At 42.4% G+C, this 24808-nt stretch overlaps 1 protein-coding gene across 1 annotated transcript in view; it reads left to right on the plus strand.

Annotated features, from left to right (window-relative positions):
- The first annotated feature begins 4766 nt into the window (after positions 1–4766).
- Positions 4767–24808, plus strand: part of LOC310823235 (SPRY domain-containing SOCS box protein 4-like) — a 45646-nt gene continuing 25604 nt past the window's right edge. The window contains exons 1-2 of the mRNA XM_083696025.1: positions 4767–4987; positions 23881–23970. The gene's annotated coding sequence lies outside the window, so the exon portion shown is untranslated. The remainder of the gene's footprint in view (positions 4988–23880; positions 23971–24808) is intronic.

The following is a 24808-nucleotide window of genomic DNA, read 5'->3' on the forward strand; positions in this document are numbered from 1 at the left end:
GTACAATATATCTGGTGTTTTGTTATTTTTCTGTGATTTGATTGTGTCTGAAAAGGGAAATGATTGTGGAGGATTCCCAGAAAAGTTTCCCCAGTCTTGCTTGTAGATTGAAATCAACTGTTATTCACATTCAAATCACCAGGTGGTAGTGTTGACCAGTCAGAGTTTCTTAAAACTAAAAACGAACTCTAAAAAAAAAAAGAATCTAGAAAACAGACATTGCAAATTATTCTAAGGGGCTTTTTGTTTCTTTGGTACCACACCAACTCTTAGGACAAACAAGGGAGCAGAGGGGAGAAAAGGAGAGCATATTTGTGGGGTTTCTCCCTGTTTCCTACTCTCTTTCTCCATCTCTCTTTTACTGTTTCTTCCACTTTCTCTTCATCTACCTGTCCCCCTGTATCCCTTCCTCGCTTTCTCTCTATCTCTCACTTTTGCAGCATTGCTGTGTCTCCCCAATCTCCCCAATCTTGAGGAGAAAATAAGTGGTAGCAGAGACAGGTTGAGGTTTGGGAGGGGGCACCAGCTTTATATAAGCCTGGAGGAGAATCTCCACCTATCCCCCTCTTCATGGACAGCAGATTCATTGGCATGGCTCATATAGAATAAGCTTATCCTCCACTGATCCTAACTTAAACCATTAGAAGGACAATAAAACAATACCTATCTTAGATCAGTGACCAGGGACAAATTAATCCCGCAGGTACTTCAGCTGAGTCAGCCCCTGACTGAGACATTGAGGGTCATACTGTGCCAGAACATGCAGAATCGTTCGGCTCACGGATGCCTTGCTAAGCTCAAATAAATACAGGCACATACTGTAGGTGTTTCTGCAGACATCCACATATTCTGGTGCCCTCTATTTAGGACAAGAACCCCGCCACAGCATACTTAAAAACATGCATTCACAAAACATAAGCTTTTGAGCTTTGTCTGAACTCTTTCTCTGCCACCCACCACTATCATCTGAGTATACCAGGGAGTGTGGCACCAGGCACCAGGGACCCAGAATAAAAATCCCATGTTATTCTCTCTCTCTTTCTCTCCCACTCTCTTGCTCACTCAGACATACACACACACACACACACACGGTTGTGTGAAAACACTCGCCCACATATGAAACAAAGTGAAAGAAAGTTCAGCACAGTGGAAACAAAGTACTTTAACAAGCATAAAATCTCATGGTGTGGTAGCACTTTACATTACAGCTAGGAATAAGTGGATAATAACATGGTAATAACCATGATAATTACAGTAATTACTGATAGTTACCAGTAACAAGAAAGACAATTGTCTTGTGTACCTTGATGTTGTAAAACCTCAAATGTAATAAAAACAATGACCTAAAAGAACTGAGTGACTAAAAGACCAGGAAAACTAAAAACAGGAAAACTAAAAACAGGATAAAACACAAGACTAATAGACGATAAAACAACCTAAATAAAATAATGGTTAAAAAGATATGTCTTAAGATCTCTTAAAAATGTGGTGTTTTCTATCACAGTGAGTTGACTCTTCTTCTGTTGAAAAAAAAAGATGATTGCACATGAGCCCCTGACAGGAATCGACCTCCTAGTGAAGGGCAGAGCACCTTTACATTAACTGCATGGAAATCATCCATAAAAACTGTATCAGACCCATATGGTAGCTTATTGCTATGTTACATTCTGATGCATGCATGCTGGTACTACTGTAGGTAGCCTAAGTATTACCACTGACCATGGTCTAAGTTTTGAGGTTAAGACATGGTACATTGCTAGAACAAAATGGAAACAGGTAATATAGCATTATCCAGCTCTGATACCACCTTATTTCATAGTAGCTACCTTCTCAACCATCCTTCATGCAAAATATTGACTGTCAATACAATACACAATACACACACAATACATACACAATGACAACACTGTTCAATCTGGGCTAGCATCACAACTACTTCAGTAGGACTCTAGAGAGGAAACTGCATAGAGATGAGAGGATTAGAAATGAAAGAGAAAATGGAAAGTAAACGTAGGGAAGAGCAGAGATGTATGAGAAACTTGTGTGTCTGAGGACTTCACTGAGTTTCAGTGAGTGTTGGTGAAAACATTTATGGGAAGCTTTGCTAAATTATGCACAAAAAAAAAAGAGACACACACACACACACACACACACACACACACACACACACACACACACACACACATACAGTATGAGGGCTACTCATCATCAGTTGGACGTTTATGCCTCAGTGAGCATCCCTCTGGGTCCATGAGGAGCAGACTGCATTACTGAAGCATCCCACTAAGACAGATCCATTTACCATTGAGAACATAGAACCCTTTTTATACATAGTCCCCCTATCAATGTCAAGAAAGCCATTATGAGGCTGAAATATCTGAAAAATCAATCAGAAACATAGCCAAAACTTTAGACTTACCAAAATCAACAGTTTGTAACAGCATTAAAAAAGAAAGAAAGCACTGGTGAGCTCAGCAATCGCATACGGGCTGGTAGGCCAAGGGAGACACTACAGTAGATGACCGAAGAATGCTCACCATAAGTAAGAAAAAACCTAAAACAACTGTCCCGCAGATCAGGAACCGTCTCCAGGAGATAGGCATGAATGTGTCAGACACTACCATCCTCAGAATACATCACCAGCCGAACTACAGAGGCTTCACTGCAAAGTGCAAACCACTAGTTATCCTCAAAAAGGAGGGTCAGGTTACAGTTTGTTAAAAAGTACCTAAAAAGCCTGCAGATATCTGGAAAACCCTAACCCTAATCCATAATAGTATTATGTACCAGAGTGATTGCAAAGGGAAAGTTTGGAGATAAAAAAACTGGCTAACTTGTCTGAATTGATAATGTAGCTGCCACAGGAACTGGCTAACTTGTCTTAATTGACTACTGACAGCAGCAGCAGAACGTATTCTGAAGTGCATAGAAAGATCTTGTCTGCTTGAGTACAAGCAAATGCCTCCAAATTCATTGGATGGTGCTTCATCATACAGTAAGACAATGACCCCAAACATACTGCCATAGAAACCAGAAGGTTTTTCAGGGACAAAAAGCAGAACAACTGAAGATGGCTGCACTATAGGCCTGAAATAGGGGAAGTATGTTTAAAAAATGTTGTACTTCCTAAATGGTGAACCCATTCGGGGGAAAAAAAAAGAATTAAATTGAAGGGCAGAGCACTTTTACATTAACTGCATGGAAATCATCCATAAAAACTGTATCAGACCCATATGGTAGCTTATTACTGTGTGTACCATTGAATTAAAGCTGATAATCTCTACTTTGACCCCACAGTAATTGTTTGATTTCATATCCAAACTGTTGGAGTATAGACCTAAAAGAAGACAAAATGCTTTAACAATACTTATGGAGGGCACTGTACGTTTTCCCATGCTTCCAGTGCAGTATAGATGCTTAAATGGGAACACACACACTAGACAGGATAAGAGAGAGAGAGAGAGAGAGAGAGAGAGAGAGAGAGAGAGAGAGAGAGAGAGAGAGAGAGAGAGAGAGAGAGAGAGAGAGAGAGTTCTATGGATCAAATCACACTGGGAAATAAAACTGCTGAGCAGACAGCTCAGTGTTACTCAAGCTCAAGTGTCAAGTATGTCAACAGCAATGAGAACAACTCCATCATCTAGTCGCCTATTCTTTTTTACCACACACACACACACACAGGCACATACAAGCATACACACACACACAGGCACATACAAGCATACACACACACACACACACACACACAGGCACATACAAGCATACACACACACACACACACACACACACACACACACACACACAGAGGCACAAACACACTATTGGCACCCTCACACAACAAACAACATTGAGGTTTAATTAAAACAACACAACGAAGTATAGGCTACTGCGTGTATGGCTCAGTACAAAATATAGTGTTGTGCACTGACTTGGAGGTAATGTTTGATATGGATTTCAACTGTTTATGCCTAAATAGAATTGATGTTACTATTATTAAGATATCCTAAAGGGTTCTTCAAAGGGTTCTGTGCCATAGTAACCCTTTTAGGTTCGAGGTAGGTTAGAACTATTTTAAAATAGTAAAAAAAAAAAAGATTAAAATCATTTGGATTGACATTAGAATTTGTAGTCTGAATTGACCTTTAATCTGGATCAAGTGTAGTTTTTGCATTTTTCTGAATTCAGAGGTATCAACTATTGATAGATAGTTTTGATGCCAACAATCTGGATAATCTTAATCCCAGTTCAGAGTGGATTCAGGGTAGATTTAAAAAGTTGAAAGGCTGTAGAATGAGGCCTAATTAAGGTAGGGGTGTTTGAAAAAAAACACACACATAAAGATTTAGTTATTTAAGTAATGTTTTATAATGTTGATAGGCAATGTCTTAAAAAAAACTAATTTGCATCACAAAATAAGCCAAATCTCAACAGACTTTTTGGGCAAGTTTCTAACAGTAGTGATTGACAATTGGATCTTTTATTGCAGTCCAACAGCAGCTAGTCCACTCTGTCGCATGGCTGCCAAAGGTGGCCAGGTCTATCCACTTGAGGCCATTTCATCTCATTACATGTGTGTAAGTGTGTTGCTTGGTGAATTGTTTGAGACCAAAAACACAAATAAATATAAGATAAATCTTACAGGTCGTTTACAGACTATTGTCTTATTAGAGCTCTGTTATCCTAGAGCGACGTGGCCAATCAGCGCGCGTTGAGGACACATGAATGGTGATATCCACAGCATGGCTTGCCAAACAAAGAAGACGCCCGTCGCGAATTCCCGTCCTAGTCGGTAAACGTATTCGCGCATAGTGTACACCGAAGACTTGAGTTGCTTTGGGTTGATCTGCGGTCAAAAGAGGGAAACCAAATGAATAGCTTGGACGCAAAAGAAAAAGTACAACGATTTTGTTTTGCTCAAGAAAAAGGAAACTTGGCTTCGTGAGTGCTTTGTCGATCGTTCATCGAGGCGAGGCTTCTCGGCTACATTGTAAGTAAATGTTTCGTCTGGTTAAGGTTATGCTAATCGATTGCGTTGAAAATAGTAATTCTTTAGTCAATGATGGTTGCCCCGTTTATGTTCGTTATTCTTTATCTAGTAGCCTAAACTTGGCAATGTTTACAACTTTGTCACACAGGCTTCGGTGTTTTTTATGTGTAATTATGGCGATTTCCTCGCAAAACTATCAAAGCCACTCGCAGAAAGCTACATTATGATTTTTTTAAACAATCAAATCAAATAACCTAGGCTGTGGAAGCGCAGCTTCGGTAACTTCAGAAGCTGTAACTTGTCTTAGACATTACTTGATATGCAAATGTTTCATGTCTCCCCTCCGTTTATAATAGCTTGGAACTAATATTTTAAACCGATTTTCTGACGAGATTTTTTCATTGCTCGCAGCAATTGGATTTTTTTTCTGTTTTGATTGAAGGCGAATACTGCATAATTACTAAATCCGAGCACTTTGAATGTTTGTCAACATGACGCTTATGGTGTTGGGAAATGAGGAATCACATAATGTAGGCCTATTTGAGAGGCTATTCAGAATGTCTGATTTGTTCAGTTATTGTAGTTACGGGTTCTGTTTCAATGTGATGCCTGGCTCAGACATTATGGGCTATTTTCAACATTAGCGCAGCAGTTGACATTAGTCCCTATGGATAGGCCTACTGTCAGGTGTGCAAACAGCGGAAAGGTGATTTTACAGCGGGGGATGGGTTTACTAAATCCGACGCCGATTCATGTGGATCTCTCGTAGTTTGTTCGGCATTTAAAGGTTAAATGCTATGCCCTGCCCTAGAGTAGCCTGTAACCACACCATCTGTTTGGCCCTCCCGGGCATGGGCACTGTCCAGATGAAGTGTTGTATGACGATTTCACGTACGTGAGCGAACCGGAGCAGTGTGGTATTGCCTTGGTAGCCTCTCTCGACAGATCATCATGTCATATTGACTTCCATTGAAAACCATAACACGTTTATGGTAGTTGGATAGGCCTAATCAATGACACCCTTGCAGTAACGCCTATTCAGCATTTCCTTACTATTGGATCCTGTAGAGCCATCAACACCCCCACACTTCAAATTATCACCATCTGGTGTTTGGATCCTGTGACCTCTGTGACTTCAGTTGACCTGTGAACCCAGAGCCACCTGGGTGGGTGTCATCCACAGTGCATGGGCCACACAGAGCTGTGATCAGTATTATTCTCCTGAACAATCAGGATAGCAAAGAAGGGCAAAGTTATGCATAGGGTGGTGTGTGTGTGTGTGTTACCTAGTTCCTGTGATCAAATAAGAAGGGGACTGGGGTGTTTGTCTGCCTGGCTGCAAAGATGTGTGGTATAACAGATGGGGCTGTTACCTATAAAGTACAGCAGTTGGCACTGCACTTCATATCTTTAGGTGTGAATTTTTTATTTATATTTTAGTGAGTGGGCCTGTAACATTCTGTAGCAGGACTTCCTATTACAGCTTCCTATCCTATTAAAGTTGTATGTTAACAAGTATAAATTATAGGTTTTTAGAAATGGTATTACATTGTGATCACCACTTTATTTAGCCCAATCAAATGGAGAGCTGACTCACCCAGAACTGTATTCTGTACTGTACACTACCGGTTATTGAGTTGTCTTTCTTCCATGGTTGTTTTGATCATGTGGTATAATGAGTCAGGTTTCGCCCCCGCTGAGCCTTAGTGGGGATGGTGGGGCTAGCGGCTATCAGGAGTGAGACATTTGAGATTAAATATTTCCAAGCGCTGGCAGCATGTTTTAGATCCCTCCATGTTTCTGTCACCAAGAAAAAGCTGGCTGCAGTGACTCAAGAGTGGCTCATGAAGAAGCCAGGTGTTTGGCTACATTGCTGATGCACTTATTGCCATGACAACTCTATATCACTGTGATATTTCGGAAGTTCATTGTGACAAATGAGGTCGCAAATGACTTGTGTCACAGCCCTGTGCAGAGCAAAAAAAAAGAAAAGAAAAATCAGTCCTGACAGCTGTGGGCGACACAGCATGTATAATGATCTCTCTTTCCCTTGTTCTCTCTCTGCCCCTCTCTTGTTCTCATCTCTCTCTCTCTCTCTCTCTCTCTCTCTCTCTCTCAATCATTCCACATCTTTCTCTCTCCTGCACTGCCTTACTCTCTTATCTCTTTCAGTTAGGTTCAATAAAAAAAAAATCTATTATTGGCAGGATTATCCCAGGGATACAGCGTGGCACTGGATTGTGTTATCAAAACCTGACTCGAGTTTATTCATGTCAAAATGCGCATCATAGCGCTTTTGCTTTTATTTTTGTTGTAACAATGTTGTTGGCGATCAAAGAGAGTAACTATCATTGCTAAATGTATAGTTTAATTTGCCTTGAAATGTTTACGTAGTGGCGACGGCAAGTTCACAGAGTGGCGCAGCGCCATTCTTTGGGGAGAACCCTGGTATTTATTTTGAAGAGATTAATTTTGAAAATTAACTGGCATTGATTCACTGCTGCCAAGGACATTCAAGAGATATCAAAATGGTGACAATGAAATTGTAATTTTTCCACCACTTCTCTCAATCAGACAGATGGTGTACTCTAATGTTAGGCCTAACAAGCACAGGATCATAGCTTTCAGGAACAAAGACAGCACTAATCATGCTCTGAGCCTGTCTGGTCATGACAGGTGATGAATGCATTTTCATCTCCACACACCAATCGACACTGCTGCATCAGCCAGCAGGATCCAGTCGTGACACACGTATAGCCTACTCATACCCTGTGTCTCGTACCCGCCCGTCCCTGCCACACACACATAAATTCACTCTGGTGTCAGTGGGGAGCGGTGTTGCCACTGTGCTTGATGCTGACTCAGTGGAATGTTAATGTTTTGAAATCCATTAAAAGTGATTGGCCACCGAGCAATTGCTTTAAGGGACATCAGGTCAGTTTAAAGGGTGATTTGCACTCTCTTGCTCCCACCAATTGAATCACTCTTATCTCGTCACTATTCCTCATGTTAATTCACCATCCAAGGGCATTTAAACAGTTTTGAACTGTGTTCAGAGTGCTAATTGCTTATTTTTTTCAGATTCACTTGTAAGACTTTACACCCTTACTTATGTCAGTTGTGTTGTATAATGTATGAAGAACAAAGGAAACATATTTTAATGTATTTGTACTCTGCCATGCCCATTTTATGCAAATCTGTTTTTTGATTGGATGGTACAAGTGTTATGTAAAATGCCATGGGTGTCTCCCACCAGTGTGGTTGATGTATTCTTCTCTCTCTCTCTCTCTTCGCCCACACACTTCTACATGCATATATATACATGATGCATGCAGAAACTATGGTTTCCAGACTGCGCACGCATACAGCACACCCCTAAGTATTGACTCCTGTGAGCAGGTATCCATGCGTATATTGGTTATATTTTAGTTTTGTAAGTTTACAAGCCATGTATATTAAGAAGTATCTTTCTGGTCTAAGGTAGGCCATTTTACACAAATACATCCCTATACCTGTGTAGTAACAACATTGTATTAGTATGATGTTACATAGTACAATAGTAATTGCATTGTAACTGAATAATAATGGAGTTGAGTTACACAAGTGGAGTAAGGATACAATGTTACTTCACCGGTATAGGGACAACTTAAAGGGGAAGTTTATGTAAAATCAATTTTCATGTGTATTTCTGGTCAATCCACAATGCATACAGTCTCAAACTATAACCATTTTGCATGCAGCTGCATCATAGCTATTGAAACACGAGGTCTGTGTTTACTTACCTAAAAAAAAGTCTCATACTGCGTTAAAATATGTCAGACGAGAGTTGTGGCACTCTGACCCTGCTCTACTGCGCTAGTGATTCCCAGAGAGCAGCACAGGCTAGCTCTAGTGCTGTTCAACAGAAGGACCTCATGTGGGAGGGAGAGGGGAATCTTGGGAGTTGTAGGAATTGACTCAAATAGGCAATTTGGAACATCAGGACTGGTCAGGGCTTTCAAAGCGAGATATCGTGTATCAGAGATCGTTTAATGTTTCTACTATTGAATAATGAAAACAACGCATCCATTGGATTACAGGGTCAAATTCCACTTTAATGTAGTGTATATTCTAACAGAAGAGCAGGTTATATCACTTACTGTGTATGTGTGTGTGTGTGCGCGCGCGTTAATGCTAGTGTATATTAGTCGGCAGACTCTTTGATTTTAATCTTGATGTACAGTTTGTTCACTGTTCACCCCACTCCCCCCCCCCCCCCCCCTCCAAAAGCACATGATAGGCAGGACAGAGCATGCAAAGGACCATTGATAGGGTTTTGCATGACTCTAAAGGAGGGAGAGACCAGGAAAGCTCAATGCAAGTCCTGAAAGATGGAGAGATGCCAGGATACGGAGACAAGGGAACAGTGGGGGAAAAAAATAGCTGGATGTTATAGATCAACAGAACCAAAATGTTGATTCAAATCTATCTGTGTCCATACTCATTTCAGAGTAAGGAGTCATATGTGATTTTGTTACTATCACTATTACTATCCCTTCTGTTCTCTTTCAGTTCACTTGGTTTGACATCTCACTATAGGATATGTACCCCTGCGTACAATATTAGCTGAAACTCTATTCAATCATGCCTGGAAGAGGCCGGGAGCGGTTAGCATGGCTGACCCCGGCTCAGCCCAGCCTATAAAGGCTACTGGAATGCGTGCTCTTTTCATTCTTTAACTTGATTTAACATTAACTCTCTTATTTGCAAGCCCATCTTTAGTGGTTTGAAAGAAACTAGCTACCTAGCTTTACTGTTGCACTGGAAAGTTAACCGCTTTCCCCGGGAAAGGTTGCTTATTCTTCCTCACAGGAATCCCGATGATCCAGGTTTCCCTCTTACCGAGCAAAGTTCTCTCTAATATAATCTCTTTTTGGCAAACTAAACTAGTCACTAGCCTAGCTACTTTCCCACATGCCCTTCAGGTGCCATGTGAGTTTGGTTGCTAGCTGGTGGGGGAGCTATTGTTGTGTACACCACCATGGAAGTGCTCCCCTCTTTTACAACACCTAAAAGATAGTCGAGTTTGCTCCCTCGTTGTCCACACAAGTGAACACTTGGTTCTTGCCTTGCTTGGCTAGCTAGCCTACATTAAACAACTGTTAGCCTGCTCCCCCCACTTCACTGTTATTAGCCTGGGTCGCTAGCATTTGCTACCCTAGCTGGCTAACAACAGAGTGATTGGCTAGTAATAAACCCACACTAGGTAATTACTATAAACCACTATCTGGCTACTTTCTCTCGTAGTTCCATTCAGGTTCAATTTGAGTGTGTGTCGTTACGTTACGTGTCGCTACTGGCTCTTTACGTGGTGATAAGCTTCAGTCTTCGCTACTACCCCATGTGTGGTCAAATTTGTCAGCTCCTACAGTGAGGTGGGTGGTTGTTGACATGGCTATCTCCATACCAGTTTGTTTCTCTTTATTCTCATCCTCAGAGTCGATAAAAAAATTTCCGCCCGGTAATCCTATCAGTGGCAGGGAAACAGATTGAAGAATGCATATGCTCTCATAATTGCATAGGCTTTTTATATTGTGTGTTCCGCTTGCCTCTTAGACACACAAGGACAGTTTTTATATCCTTAATTTGGTGATCTAGCTCCTAATTGTCTTTCCCCTCCTTACCTCACAGCAGACAAGACAGGAGTGGAAGTCCCTCCCCTCCACTCAACCTCTGTTTAAAGAGCACAGACACAAGTGAGGGTTATGAGGAGTCCATTGCTGAATTATTCTCTTGAAAAGCGATCAGACGGGCTGTAGTGAAACTCGACATTGAGCTTCTTGCCCCTGAGCCTTTGAATGCTGCCACCTGTGATGGGATTTACAGAGCCACTGCCCAGGTGACACACTCAGTCAGTGCCACAGCCCTCCTCTTTGTCTACTTGGCAGTGCAGGCTAAGGAGCTGTGTGATCCTAGGGGCTACAGTCGAGAGTGTGAAATTGATGGAGCTCCGCCTCCTTGCTGACCACTCGACCCATGCTGAGGCTACTGGCATTGATGACAGTGATGCGGCTTGCGGTGGTTGGACAGAGAGCTCTCTGACTCAACAACACTAAACCATTGGACAAGGAGAGAAAACGTATCCTTGATGACCCCTCAGGACTGTTTGGGCAGGTGAAGGTCAACATGCAGACCAGGATTGAATCCAGGAAGAAGGAAACAGAGGCATCACCAACCTTGCATGCCTAGAGCTGCACAGGTGGTGACTATGAAGCCCCCCTACACTTCAAGATCTCCAAGGCACCGCAGCCACCTCTGGCAGCAGTGACACAGGGTCCACCCAGAAGCCATGGCAGCCAGGCACCCTCTGCGTTCCTGCGCAAAGGCGGCTGCCGCTGCAGGTAACGCCTGTTCCCTCGCTGTTGGACAAGGGAGCTGTCTGTATGGTGCCGTGAGATGAAGCTGGTTTTCTACAGCTATTATTTCCTGGTCCCCATTCCCAGACAGTCACAAAATATGCCAAAGCCTTTCTTCGAGAAAAGGGCTTGTGGGTCCTCACTTACATAGATGATTGGTTGATATTTGTGGTCAGATCAGGCAGCAGAGCACACAGCGCTCCTGGTGTCGCACCTGCTTGTCCTAGACTTCTGAATAAACCCTCCCAAGGGACAAACCTTGTCTGTGACTCTGGACTCTGCTCGAGCTGTCCCCACTGTGGATAGACGAGAGGCTTTTGCCTATTCTAAGAGATGATTTGTCCAGCCACAACAATCTCATACTGAATATGTCTGAGACTACTTGGGCACATGGCCTCCTGATAGTGGTAGTCCCGCTTGGCCTCCTTCTCTAATGCGAGAATTCCAGCAATGGGTCATAGCATTCCATCTGTGCATCGGCGGAGATGCATGCTTGTCTCCACACCTGCTGAGAGGCTGCATCACCTCTCACACAGTGTTGTGATGTCAGATGCGTCATTGTAGGAATGGGGGGGTAGTTTACGAAAGACGTTCAATGAGTGGCATATGGTCAGACTTGATGAGCAATGCCCATATCAAAGTTTTTGAGCTCTGCACTGTGTTACTAGCCCTCAGGCACTTTATCCGTTCCTACAAGGACTGGTCAGTCCATGTCATGTCCTGGTCAGGTCGGACAACATGTCCTCAGTGACGTCAACTGTCAAGAAGGGACACGCATCAAGCAGTTCCTGGCTGTAGCACACAAACTGCTGCTTTGGATAAGCAACCATCTGTTGTCTCTCAGAGCAACACATGTACCAGGCAATACATTCGGGAGTTGATTTAATGTCATGTGGAGGCCCCCTAGCAAGAGAATGACTACTCCACCCAGATGTCATCCAGGAGATATGGAGACATCATGGAAGGCCCGCCGCAGGTCTTTACTCATCACAGGACAAAGCACATTGCCGTTTGTCTTTAGCGATTAAGGATCGCAATGTGTGGATACACTGGCTCACCAATAAAGCTCTCCTTTACGCATTCCCTTCTGTCAGTCTCGGATCTATCTTTTCTCCTGATTGTCCTGCATTGGCCAGGGGGACCTCGGTGGGTGGAGATGAATGGAGGGCATTTGGGGGTGGTGTGAGAGAGGGGGTGTGGTGCCTTTTCAGTGCTCCACTCCCACAGTATCAGGGGTGAAATACATTGAAGAGCAAACAGTTGAAGACATTGAAGAGTCAACTGTCAGTGTTCAGTAAACACAATACACTGTCCAAACAGAGATCTACTCTCTCTTAAATCTGGGTTGGTCCAGCTCCCTCAGTCTTTTAGCTGCCTCTTTCTTGGGTCTCTCTCCCTTCCTCAGTTGTTCTCTGCCTCTCTCTTTTTCCTTGTGTATCCAACATTATTGTCTGCTCAGTGTTGGTCATCAGTTCACTGTCTCAGGGGTCACAAGGCTGTAATGTGTCACCAATAAATCACGCACCTGGAAGTAGAAACTCATCCTTCCAGTCTATCACCGACATATCCTCCTTCCCCTCCTCCCACCAGCTGCCACTTCCTCCTCCCCCTCCTGTGTTTTGCCACACGTCTATCTGGCATGCAAAGCACTGTACCCAAGCTGAGGTCAGGCCCAGGGCAATGTCTACACACAGAGACAAACACAGCTCTGAGCCCTCTCACCCGGACTGACCTGCCAGAGAAGACTAGTGTCTGTTTGTCCAGAATGCAGTTACACATGGCTTCCCCTTCTGTCAGCCAAGTGGAAGAGAAAGGATGACAATGGAGCAGGGAGATGAGCAGTAGTGAGGCACATGCCCACCATGCTGGGATTGTGCCATCAGAGAAAAGAGACAGTGTTTTGTTTACCCTGTAGGGTTTGGAATAGTTACATCATCAAGAGGTAGGTGGAAGAAGATGGTGCTTCACTTATACCCTACCAAAGACCCTTCACCATCATGGCTGACTTGAATTCCTTGTGTTATGTTATTGTTGCTAGGCAGCATTAGCCTCTGTCCAGCCCTTTTCAGCAGGTGTGACTTGGCTGATGGTCTCTGAGCATGATTGACCCTAACATGACCGTGCTGAACACTGACTTGTGGAACCCTGCCCTGCTGAACTCCTTAGCATCAGAGCGCTGTGAACACAGTCCTTCAGTATTCAATCAATCTCAGAACGGCCTAGAGTAGTAATGCTAAGATGGAAAATGTTCTCTTTGGACTGGACTAAGTTTTTAAGAGTGAACACGCACACGTGCACACACACACAGGCTCTAGTTTCAGCCACTCTCTTTAAAGCCACTGTAAGTTGCCCAGTTCCAGTATGAATAATTGAATTGTCTTGTGTGTTCAGTGATCTGCTGAACACGAGGCCTATCGTTCTGCTAGTGCACCAGAGCTCTGACGCTTGCAGGATCTTGGACTCCTGCCTGCTATACAATCTTATGTATCTGTTCTCAGCAGTTGGTCCTGTCCATGGAAACCTTTTATAGTAGAGAACTACAGTGCTTTGCGTAAGTAATGGGGCAGTGAGGCATTTTTTCTTCTTTTGGCTCTATACTCCAAAAGTTTGCATTTCAAATCAAACAATAACTATGTGGTTAAAGTAGAGATTATCAGCTTTTATTTGATGGTACAAACTGGTTTCACCCCTTTTCAGGGTACCCAAAAGTGATGGGACAGATTGGTCAAATGTCCAAATTAAGCACTGATGTTTAGTAATCCTTCGACAATCCTTTGCATGCAATAACTGCCTGAAGTCTGCGACCCATTGACCTCACCAGACACAGGGTATCTTCTCTGGCGAAACTCTGCCAGGCCTGTACTACAGCCATGTTCAGTTGTTGTTTGTTTTGAGGACGTTTTGCCTTAAGTCTCCTCTTCATCAAATGAAATTGATGTTCAATAAGATTTCAGAACTCTGCAGGCTTTTTTAGGTTTACGCTTTTACTTTCTTGCTAACCGTAACCATGCCATCTTGTTTTTGTGGCGAACTAGTGATTTGCACCTTGCAGTGTAGCCTCTGTAGTTCTGCTGGTGTCTTCTGCAGAAGTCTCTGACACATTCACACCTACTTTCTGGTTTTCCTGATCTGTGGGACAGTTGTTTTGGGGGGGGTTTCTTAATTATGTTGAGCATTCTTCGGTCCTCCACTGTCGAAGCCTTCCTTGGCCTACAAGGTTGTTTGCGATCGGCCTACCAGGCCATGTTTCTGTTTATTTATTGTATTCTATTATTCAGTATTTCAGCCTCATATTGGCTTCCTGACTTTCATTGACGTCTCTTTGGTCCTCATGTTGACAGACACCAATAGCAGACTCCAAAGGTAAACGCAAAGCCTAGAATGAATACTAGACCTTGAGAACTCTCTTATGACTGCACAAATGATGTGATGGAACACACCTAATGAACCAGAAACACCTGTCAAGCCAATTGATCCATCACTTTTGGGTACCTAGAAAAAGGGAGACTATGCATAAAAAGTGTTGTAGTTTCTGAATGGTGAAAGGTGAAATGGCGAAATATGTACACAAATACCATCAATTAAAAGTTGAGAATCTGTATTTTAACTCATAGTAATTGTTTAATTTGAAATCCAGACTTTTGAAGTGTAGAGTTGAAAGAAGAAAACATGCTTCACTGTCCTATTACTTGTGCATTGGCAACTGCTATGTATTTACACCTTATGGGTATTTTAAGGTTACATTCCTTACTCAGTAGTTGGTTATGAACCATAGAGGCATTGAGTTACCTTGTACACACAAATGCCTGTTTACCATAGAGCAACCCGGTATTAGGAGAGCTGAAGTCACTGTCAGCATAACCGTATCGTAGCAGTCAAGATGATATCTCTGTTGGGTTTTGATGAACTTTGTATCAGTGATGCAAACTGGGCAGTGGTTAGATCAAAGGTATGCAAAACTGAACTGATATTTGTCATGCAAGGCTTTTTATCCTGTTTAGAATTTTTAATTAGGGAGCCTGTCAAAGGGCCTGGCTGAGCGACCCATAAATTAGATAACTTTTAAAGACACTGCGCTTTCCAGCAGCTAATGACTTTTTCAGGGTGCATGTGGGCTGTTGGCTAATTTGACTGCTAAAATGACATGGCACTTCTGAACTACTAACATGGTGTCCAATTAGGCCCCATATCAATGAAACCATCCTGTGGCCTACATTTGAGTGTGTTTGCATACATTTGGTTGTGTTTTGTTGATATACTACTAATGTTCTGTTTAATTGATTTGTTAGTGGACATGGATGATACATGATCGCATGGACTGGTTTCTATCATACTTTTAGCTCTTTATTTGTGTTAATTGCTTCCTGAGCTTTGTGATATAATTTTTCCATTTGAAGAGACAGATGTGCTGCCAAGTCACAAACAACCCCTTGCTTCTGCTATACTTATTTTAATGTTTGTAAATCTGAAGAACCCAGATACAGTAGGCCAGAGTTTAGAAGTTGGCCGCCAGTATGAAATGTTGCAGGTGTACCGCGACAGCACTAGTGAGTTTTATTTCAGGTCATTCACCTCGGCAAAACAACCACCAGGAGGCATCGCTGAAGCATAATGGATACGCTTACAGTGTGTTATAGTGAGTTTACAAACATTTCCGCCTTATGAATTATGTGAGGAGTAGCTTATGAGTTGTTGTTTCTATTTGGAAAGTACAAATTATTGTCTGGTTGGAGAAATTCCAAATTATGTCCTTGGGTGAACCTTAATTTAGAACAAATCATGTCTTCATGGACACTTCATAAAATGATGTCAGACATGGAATATGTGTGTCTGCGAAATTGCATATTATTAACTCATAGCAATAGAATGTTTCTGCACATTTCAGCAGTAGGCTATATGGACACAGCACACTCACAAAGCAAAGAGCGCAGTTTGTCAATAATTATCCGCTCTGGCACTGCAAGTTCATATAATTGAAATGAGAGCTTTCATGAATCAATCAAAACATTTTACATGCCCTGTGCAATGCTGTATGCACTCACTGCATTGTAAGTTGCTTTAGATAAAATCGTCAGCTAGATAGAAAGATTACAAACACAAAAGACACGCTGAGCCTACCGTAGACACTACAAATAGACAGTGCGTGTCCTTTTAAAATAACAGGCTAAAAGAGCAAAATAAACATATGCTATTTGATAGCAAACTAGGCGAACTATTAGAACTTTGTTCAGTGTTTTATTAGGTCTCTTCCTTTAAGTTCCGCGCCAGGAACTTAATCATATTTACGTTTTCCGACTTGAGGCAAGACCGGACAGGGGTAAAATGTTCAACGTTGTACTAAAACTGTCTGTACTACACTCATGCTATTAGGTAAAGTGTATATACATGAAAATAAAAATCCATATTTTCAAGTGATAAAATCAATGTATTTCAACGGTTATTATGGTTGTTGTTTTTTTCGTCCTTGTGTAACTGCCATTAACTGCGTAACCGTCACAGCCCAATCTGTTAATTCATAGAAGATTGACATGCAAACATTCATTTTACTGTAGCCTTTAATGTTACATATTTTGGAGAACTGTGCCCCCCCCCCCCCCCCCACACACACACACGCACCCAACAAATCGACTGCATACACTTCCAGCTGATTTAGCCTCATTTGTCATTGATTAGACATCAGCTTTCCAGTAAAGTGTGCGTGGATTTGGCAGCGCCTGTTGTGAAGCCACTATGTTGTGAAGCCACTATGTTGTATTCACTGCCCATCATGACTCATTTACCGCAGCAGAGATGTTCATCATGGTTCTATCTAATGTTAACCTACATATGTTGCCATGGGAAGTTGAAGGGGCAATTAAATACTTGCTTGAGCTCCACTTACAACAAGCTCAAATCGTTTCCGACTTTTCTATCCAGTCTCAAGTCCCACTGAGACCCAACATCCGTACTGCTGTTTTGCATGAAAATTCCTAACTTCATTCTGTAATCAATACATCACATTTATAATTAAAGCCGACTCACGTTTATTCATGCCAGAATGTGCTAAAACATTTCCCTGTTTCTCGCGCTGTGAGAAATACGTGATGACGGTATGAGAATAGATAGGAGTTGGTCCCATTGCATGGCCTTCGTTAAAATAGCCTGATATTTAAACCATTTCCGCTCTTCATCTCTGCAGTTCATGAGCTGCTATAATAATTGATTTTGCCAATCTATCTGATAAGGCAAGCCAATCTCTTTTCAAACATCCTTCACAGCTCGTCACCATCTTGTGGTGGCTTTCAGCAGCACTTCACACTGTGTGTCTGCTGCAGCGGCGGCATTGAGGTGTACCCCGGTGCAATGTCGGTGTGCTTGTATTAAACACTGGTCCACTGTAGGTGTATTCAGTATGGCTTAAATCCAATTGAAGGCTAGGTAAGCATCTCTGTGCTTACGTTGACCCAGTCCCTTCAACCTGAAAGGAGTGGGGGTTAGGGGGAAATGGACTAAAGGTGTTTTTTGTATCAGGCATTAGTCGGTCTAAATCTGTCTACTGCAATCTGTCATCGGCATAGTATGGACTAATCAGAATTCTTATATTTGCACATACAGGAAATTTACTTGGTGAGGTTGGTGCATGGGACATAAAAAACAATAGCAAATATTGACAAGAAATTTACAAAATAGGAATATATTAACAAAATAGCAATTACAAATTTACAAAATAGAACAATAAAACAATACATTGTGCCGGCTATACACCATCATTTCAAAAATCTTAACGCCAGAGAACCTCTCTCATTTTGCAATCACCCTTTCCCAAATCCTTGCTTCATTCTGTCGCTCTCTCCAAGACTAGGGTTATCACACTACATGATTGACACAGGATGTGATCAAGGTCTGTCATCGGTTGTGAATGTTTTTACAGTAGCGAGAGATGATGGACAGAAAGACATGGTTTAAAAGTGGTTGAATCAAGAGGATTGAGAGATTTTACTGGTAAACTTGACGGCATAAGTTTGTGTAGGTGTGTTGTAGGATATGTAATTTTGAAGCACACGAAAGACACTAAATTGATTATTTGCTCTGGTTGCCCTCAATCGGCGCAAGAGGCTTCTCAGCTACAGCAGAATCTCCCCCATCTTTCCCTCTGCATTTTGTCACCAGTTTATTCTGTATTGCAATAGAAATCGCCTCATAGACCCTCTCACACTACACGATCCCTACACGAGTCTCGTCCAAAATTTCTCATGTCCGAAAATACAGTGCATTCGGAAAGTATTCAGACCCCTTCACTTTTTCCACATTTTGTTATGTTACAGCCTTATTCTAAAATGGATTAAATTATTATTTTTCCTCATCATTCTACATACAATACCCCATAATGACAAAGCGAAAACAGGTCAAGTTTGGAACTACCAAGACTCTTCCTAAAGCTGAGCAATAGGGGGAGAAGGGCCATCGTCAGGGAGGTGACAAAGAACCCAATGGTCACTCTGACAGTGCTCCAGAGTTCCCCTGTGGAGATGGGAGAACCTTCCAGAAGGACAACCATCTCTGCAGCACTCCACCAATCAGGCCTTTATGGTAGAGTGGCCAAATGGAAGCCACTCAGTAAAATGCACATGACAGCCTGCTTGGAGTTTGCCAAAAGGCACCTAAAGGAGTGTCAGACCATGAGAAACAAGATTCTCTGGTCTGTTGAAACCAAGATTGAACTCTTTGGCCTGAATGCCAAGCGTCATATCTGGAGGAAAGCAGGCACCGCTCATCACCTGGCCAATACCATCCCTACGGTGAAGCATGATGGTGGCAGCATCATGCTGTGGGGATGTTTTTCAGCAGCAGGGACAGGGAGACTAGTCAGGATCAACTTGACGGAGCTTGAGAGGATCTGCAGAGAAGAATGGGAGAAACTCCCCAAATACAGGTGTGTCAAGCTTGTAGCGTCATACCCAAGAAGACTTGAGGCTGTAATCACTGCCAAAGGTGCTTCAACAAAGTACTGAGTAAAGGCTCTGAATACTTATGTAAATGTGATATTTAAATGTTTTATTTTTAATAAATTAGCAAACATTTCTAAAAACCTGTTTTGGCTTTGTCATTATGGGGTATTGTGTGTAGAATGATGAGGGGAAAAAAATAATTTAATCCATTTTAGAATAAGGCTGTAACATAATGCGGAAGAAGTGAATGGGTCTGAATATGTGTTTTCGCTTTGTCATTCTGGGGTATTGTGTGTGTGGATTGATGGCAAATTCTTTTAATTTTAATCCATTTTAAATTGAGTCTATAACACAACAAAATGGAAAACGTTAAGTGGTCTGAATACTTTCTGAAGGTACTGTACAAGTCAAAGCCTATGAAGGAAAAACTCGCTGCATTGAAGGATTTTTGTGAGAGAGGGAGGGACAGAGAGAGGAAAAATGTGCTTACTTCTCCTGAGTCTACCCCCCCCCCCCCTCTCCTGCAAACCACACTCGGTTATGCCTTCTCTCCTCATACCAGGCATGCTGAATTGCGCTCTCAAGTACATTTGAACTAAATTGGAGCAGGCCATGATTTGTCATGATTGGTCTTTTCTAATTAGCGGCAGAGATAAAAACAACAAGGTGAGGACACTCATTACCTCACTGTACATAATGTTTGTGGAAGCATGGCCTATTGGAGCGATAAACAGCCCCCACAAATGCATGTGTTCCAGAAAGGAAGCAACAAACACCAATTGTGCTATTTGGTTAACAGTCTGCACATATGGCCTTGATGCTGCCCCCAGAACTCATTGGCTTGATGTTATCCAACTGGGGTTATGATATGAAAAGGATAGGCTCATGATGGCTGCATGGGGTTGGAGGGCTCAACTCTTCTACCCAGGGCTGGACAGGATTTTACTGTGAAGATAAACACCACAAATGTTATTGTGTTTGTGTATGTGATTGACTTGATATACAGTAATGAGAGAAAATTGACAGGGGTGCTCACAGTGCTTGGAGAAGAAACATTCAATGCCCCGGTGGATGAGGGCACATGGGACAAGGCTTCAGTTAATGTCAGGTGGCCATCGCCTCAGGGTATTTGACAGAGCTAGCAAGCTAGATAGTTAGTTGCCTTGTTTGCTGGCTAAAGAACTGAATTTAAAGAAATGAAAACTAAAATTCTCTCTCCTGTCCTCTTACTAAATAAATGTGCAACCAGTTATATTTGTCTCTCAATAAATCTCTCTCTCCAGAATGTTGCGCCAAAGAATTACACACAGTGCACAAGCTAGCCTATGATTTTGATTGGAAGGTCCGGACGTCAGGTTGCCATATTTGGTCTGAGGACCAACCTCGGAAGCTCCTCATTTTTACACTGTAACAAATACAGAGGTGCAAAATGAAATAAGGAAATAAACAAATAGTTGGGGCTTTCCGGAGCAGTTTTTTTTTTAATCGGGAGAATCTCCAAATCCTGTTTCCTCTATTCCCATTCAACATGCAGTACCATGGTCAACCATTTAGGACCCCTGAAGAGACTACTTCTATTTTAGAAGTTTTTTTGTGTGTCTTGAGCTGTTTGAGTGCATTTTGCAGTAGATGTACAGCTTTTGTTTTGTTTTATTTTATAAAAAATCAAGGGAGAACCATCCTCCTCTTTCTCAATGGACCTGTGTGTGTGTGTGTGTGTGTGTGTGTGTCTGAAGAGCAACATGTCTGAAGATTGGATCGGATTGAGTGGTGGGTGTCTGTGTGAGAGGGGGAAACAGGTGGTGAAGTGAGAGAGACAAAGCCAAGCTTCAGTGTCAACTTAAAGACCACCTCCAGTCTAAATAATTTCAAGCTGAAAATCCATGTTTTAAGTATATTAATATACAACCATTTTGGTCTGAAATAAGCAATTTTGTTAAATAATTTGACATTTATAACCATAGTCAAAATCCTTATAAACGGACATGTACTTTGATGACGTGAAGCAAGCGTGACATCATCAAGGTGAGTTTTCTGCCCGGTTCTATAGATCATTTTTTGGTAACAAGTAAAACCCCCCTCAAATAGAACCATATTATATCATAGATGATAGACTACAGAGCATTGATAATGCACATCTTTTGTCTCTCTCTCATCCATTATCTGGGCCCGGCGCCATGAGGGGCTTGAGAGGGCAATGCCCCCTCAGTTTGAAATTTGTGCCCCAATATTTTTTTAGAAATCTGAAATGCCTTTTGTCAAGTAATTGTATCCGCTTATATCTCTCAAGATCCCCTCGTTGCTCCACCTGCCTCCAAAAACAATGCTAATTTGATTGGCTTAGGTTGGTCTCTGGAAAGACGCTCATCTGAAGTTGCCATTACGCTTGTCAGTCAGTCTGATATGAGTGTGAGGTGAGCTAGCCACTGACTGAATGAAAGCTAGTTGCCTGGGCTGAAGGTATTTTTAGGTTGTCAGCAACATAGTTTGAGTAAAAAAACATACCTACCTACCTAAAGAACTGGCAAGCTAACTATAACCTATATATGTTTGAGTATAATAGTTTGAATCAATTATTTGCAAATTGTTGAAATGCGCTCTGTCTTTGTTAAGCGGTTCAGTAGCCCGCTGTCTTAGATAAATGCTGATCAATTATCCAACCTGTGTTACAACCAAGCTCAAATCGTTTTTATCAGAAAAGACATGTACCCCCTTAGTTACTTTCCCCTGGCGCTGGGCCTGCCATTATCCCCATCATCACACCATTGTTCTCAATTCAATAATGTCAGTTATGTTGATATTTAGAAGTGTAATATTGTTTTGAGGGAAAGATTTGTGCTTGGGGGAAACCAACATTTTAGCTACTTGACGGTTGGTGGTCTGTTTTATTTGTAATAAGGAGGGATGGTTTATTAATTCAAGTCTAGATCAACTCTGTAGTCAGACAAGAAGCTGCTCTTATAGTTGCTGTTTACCTCTGACTACAAGGGGCTGCTCTTTTGCTGTTAATTATTTGGCTGACCAGGGATTGGGGGGTCATTGCCGCCCGCTGTCTTGCATATTCATTAGTCTCAAACAGGAGCCAACCCTCACCTGAAAAGTTCAAGTTGACTGGTATACCATGTAACAAACAACAATTTTCAGCCCTCTGGAGGGCATCTTTAAGCTGTTCTGTTCCATATTGTTTTCATGTCTCTCACGACCCCTCTTCACCATCCGAGTCTCCAACAGATGGGCTTGCTTTTGTGTGTTTATTATTTTTACGTACATGTCTAAATTATTGCGTTTTTTTTAATGTGTGTGTGTGCGAACACGCAGGCACTTGCCACTGGGCCAGATGAACTGTGAGAGATCACCCCCCACTAATCAGCGGACCATCATGACGCTGGTGGCCTCCCCCCAAGTCAAATAACACATGTCCATACACTGTAGACACAAGCCACTCAGCACTACTTACGCAAAGAAAGGAACCACATAATTGGCCATATCTATATTGGCTTTATTTTTGCTCCTTAGGGCTTTGCCCTTCTTCCTATTGCTGTGCCTTTGGCACAAAGGGTCCTCGATGTAGATTAGAACCTTTATCTGTGCTACAGTTTGCGTTGCCATGGAAACTTCGCATGTATGTTACAGGGGTTGTAGATTAAGATCAAGATCTCCCCCTTTATTTAGCACCTAGCTACCAAACAGCATTCTCTTCATCCTTAATTTAGCATAATTGCTCCCAAGCTCTGAACAGGAGTGGGGAGCTGGAATGAGAAGGTCGTGATGTATTAATCAGGCCTGACGTCTCATTCTCTTTAATCTCATCAAGTGGCCAGAATTCCACCCAGCAACATCTGGAGACTCAGCAGGTGGATAAACTCCCCATTAAAACCCTGCCACCCAAAGAAAAAGAAGCAGTGCTCTGATTGGAGCTGGGGCACTTTACAGTTGAGTTGTCTCAGGCATTTTTACCAGGTGGTATTGAATTGAAATCACTGACTACTGCTTTGGACCTAGATTATTTGGGCATTATTGGGGGACGTTTGCAGAGGTTTTACAGTAGTTAGGGTAATGGGTTGTGTGTTGTATGGAAAAAGCGAGCTGTGTGTGACGAGCTGTGAACAGAGGGCAATACGAGTAATGAGGGTGGCTGGAGTGACGGACAGAAAGCGTGAGTGTTTCCTAAGGCTGAGAAATGTACTACATCAGTGCAGCCTACAGAATCATTTCATTAATTCCGCCCCGGCCTGATGGCCAATTTGCCAACAAACGATAGTGGGCACGCAGCTACACGCCTGGTTAATGGTTGAAGAGGGCTCGTCTGAAAATTTGATGAACATAAGATTACAACGCCTCATGAATACTCAAAGAGGAAGGGGGGGACCTCTGCTCAGTCTTCCCCTCTCTCTGTCTCTACGACTACTAAACCATTCTACGCTCTGGGTCACCTATCCCTCAGGTCACTAAAGTGTCCTACACTCAATTGTTGTGCTCATGATAACCTGTTTCAGGTGCCCTTCTCCCAACTCTAGATGTATTACCCTCCTTTTACCTTAGTCTTATTGCTCATTTTGTTTCTCCACAGGAAGTGGGCATAGCTACCTTTCAGAGACCTGTGCCCCATGGACAAGGGATGTGGTTTGCTCCAGACGACTGCTCGCAGATGGATTAACAGGTGATCTCACATTTAACGCTCATTCACTATTCATTTGTTCCTTGCATGGGCCATATTGTCTTTTATTGTATGTTCCAATCCTGTTCCAGATGTAGGGCAGACAAGTGTGGACTTCAATGTTATTTCACATGATAATGGCGACAGCATGAAAGCTAACACCTAAGAGAAGCAGCATAGATAGCAAAGAGGTATAGATAAGAGATCTTCCTGTCCATGACGCCATTTGTCACAGTGTGCTTTTGATCATTTTCTCCTGCCGATGGATTCTCCAATGAGTCATTGCGATGATTGGCCCCATTTCTATGACCCGGTTGGTTGGAACCTGATCGGACCGGTTTGGGCTTACATGCAGGCCCAGGTAACCAGAGCACAAGCCTTGCTGAATATTTCAACAAGGCTGAGGCCAACCAGCTGAAAAGGCACTGCAGCCCTGCTGAGACCGTGCTCAGCTTTCAACCTACTATAAGGCATATACTGAATGCTAGCCTGTATCTCTGAACCATCTACCTGAATGGATTGTATTTATAAAGTGCTTTTGCAAGACATCAATGTGATGTATGTGATAAGGGGGGGGGGGAAATAGGCATCATCCACCACTAATGTGTAGCATCCAGCACTCCGTTTGTTTCCTGGCTGCTTTCAAACCTGTTCGTCTGCATCATTTGCTTTGATGTCTGTGTACCACTGTGGTTTTATGTGAAGAAAATAACATCATCTGTAATCTGTCCTATATTGAATCTATATTGATTTGCCAACTGTCAGAAGTGATTTGAGGAGCTGGTAAGGCAGCTGACTTTAGCACTCCAAGTATATCTGTACAGAGCTTCTGGGTGGATGA

Source organism: Argentina silus (genome assembly GCF_951799395.1).
Source record: "Argentina silus genome assembly, chromosome: X".
NCBI lineage: Eukaryota > Metazoa > Chordata > Actinopteri > Argentiniformes > Argentinidae > Argentina > Argentina silus.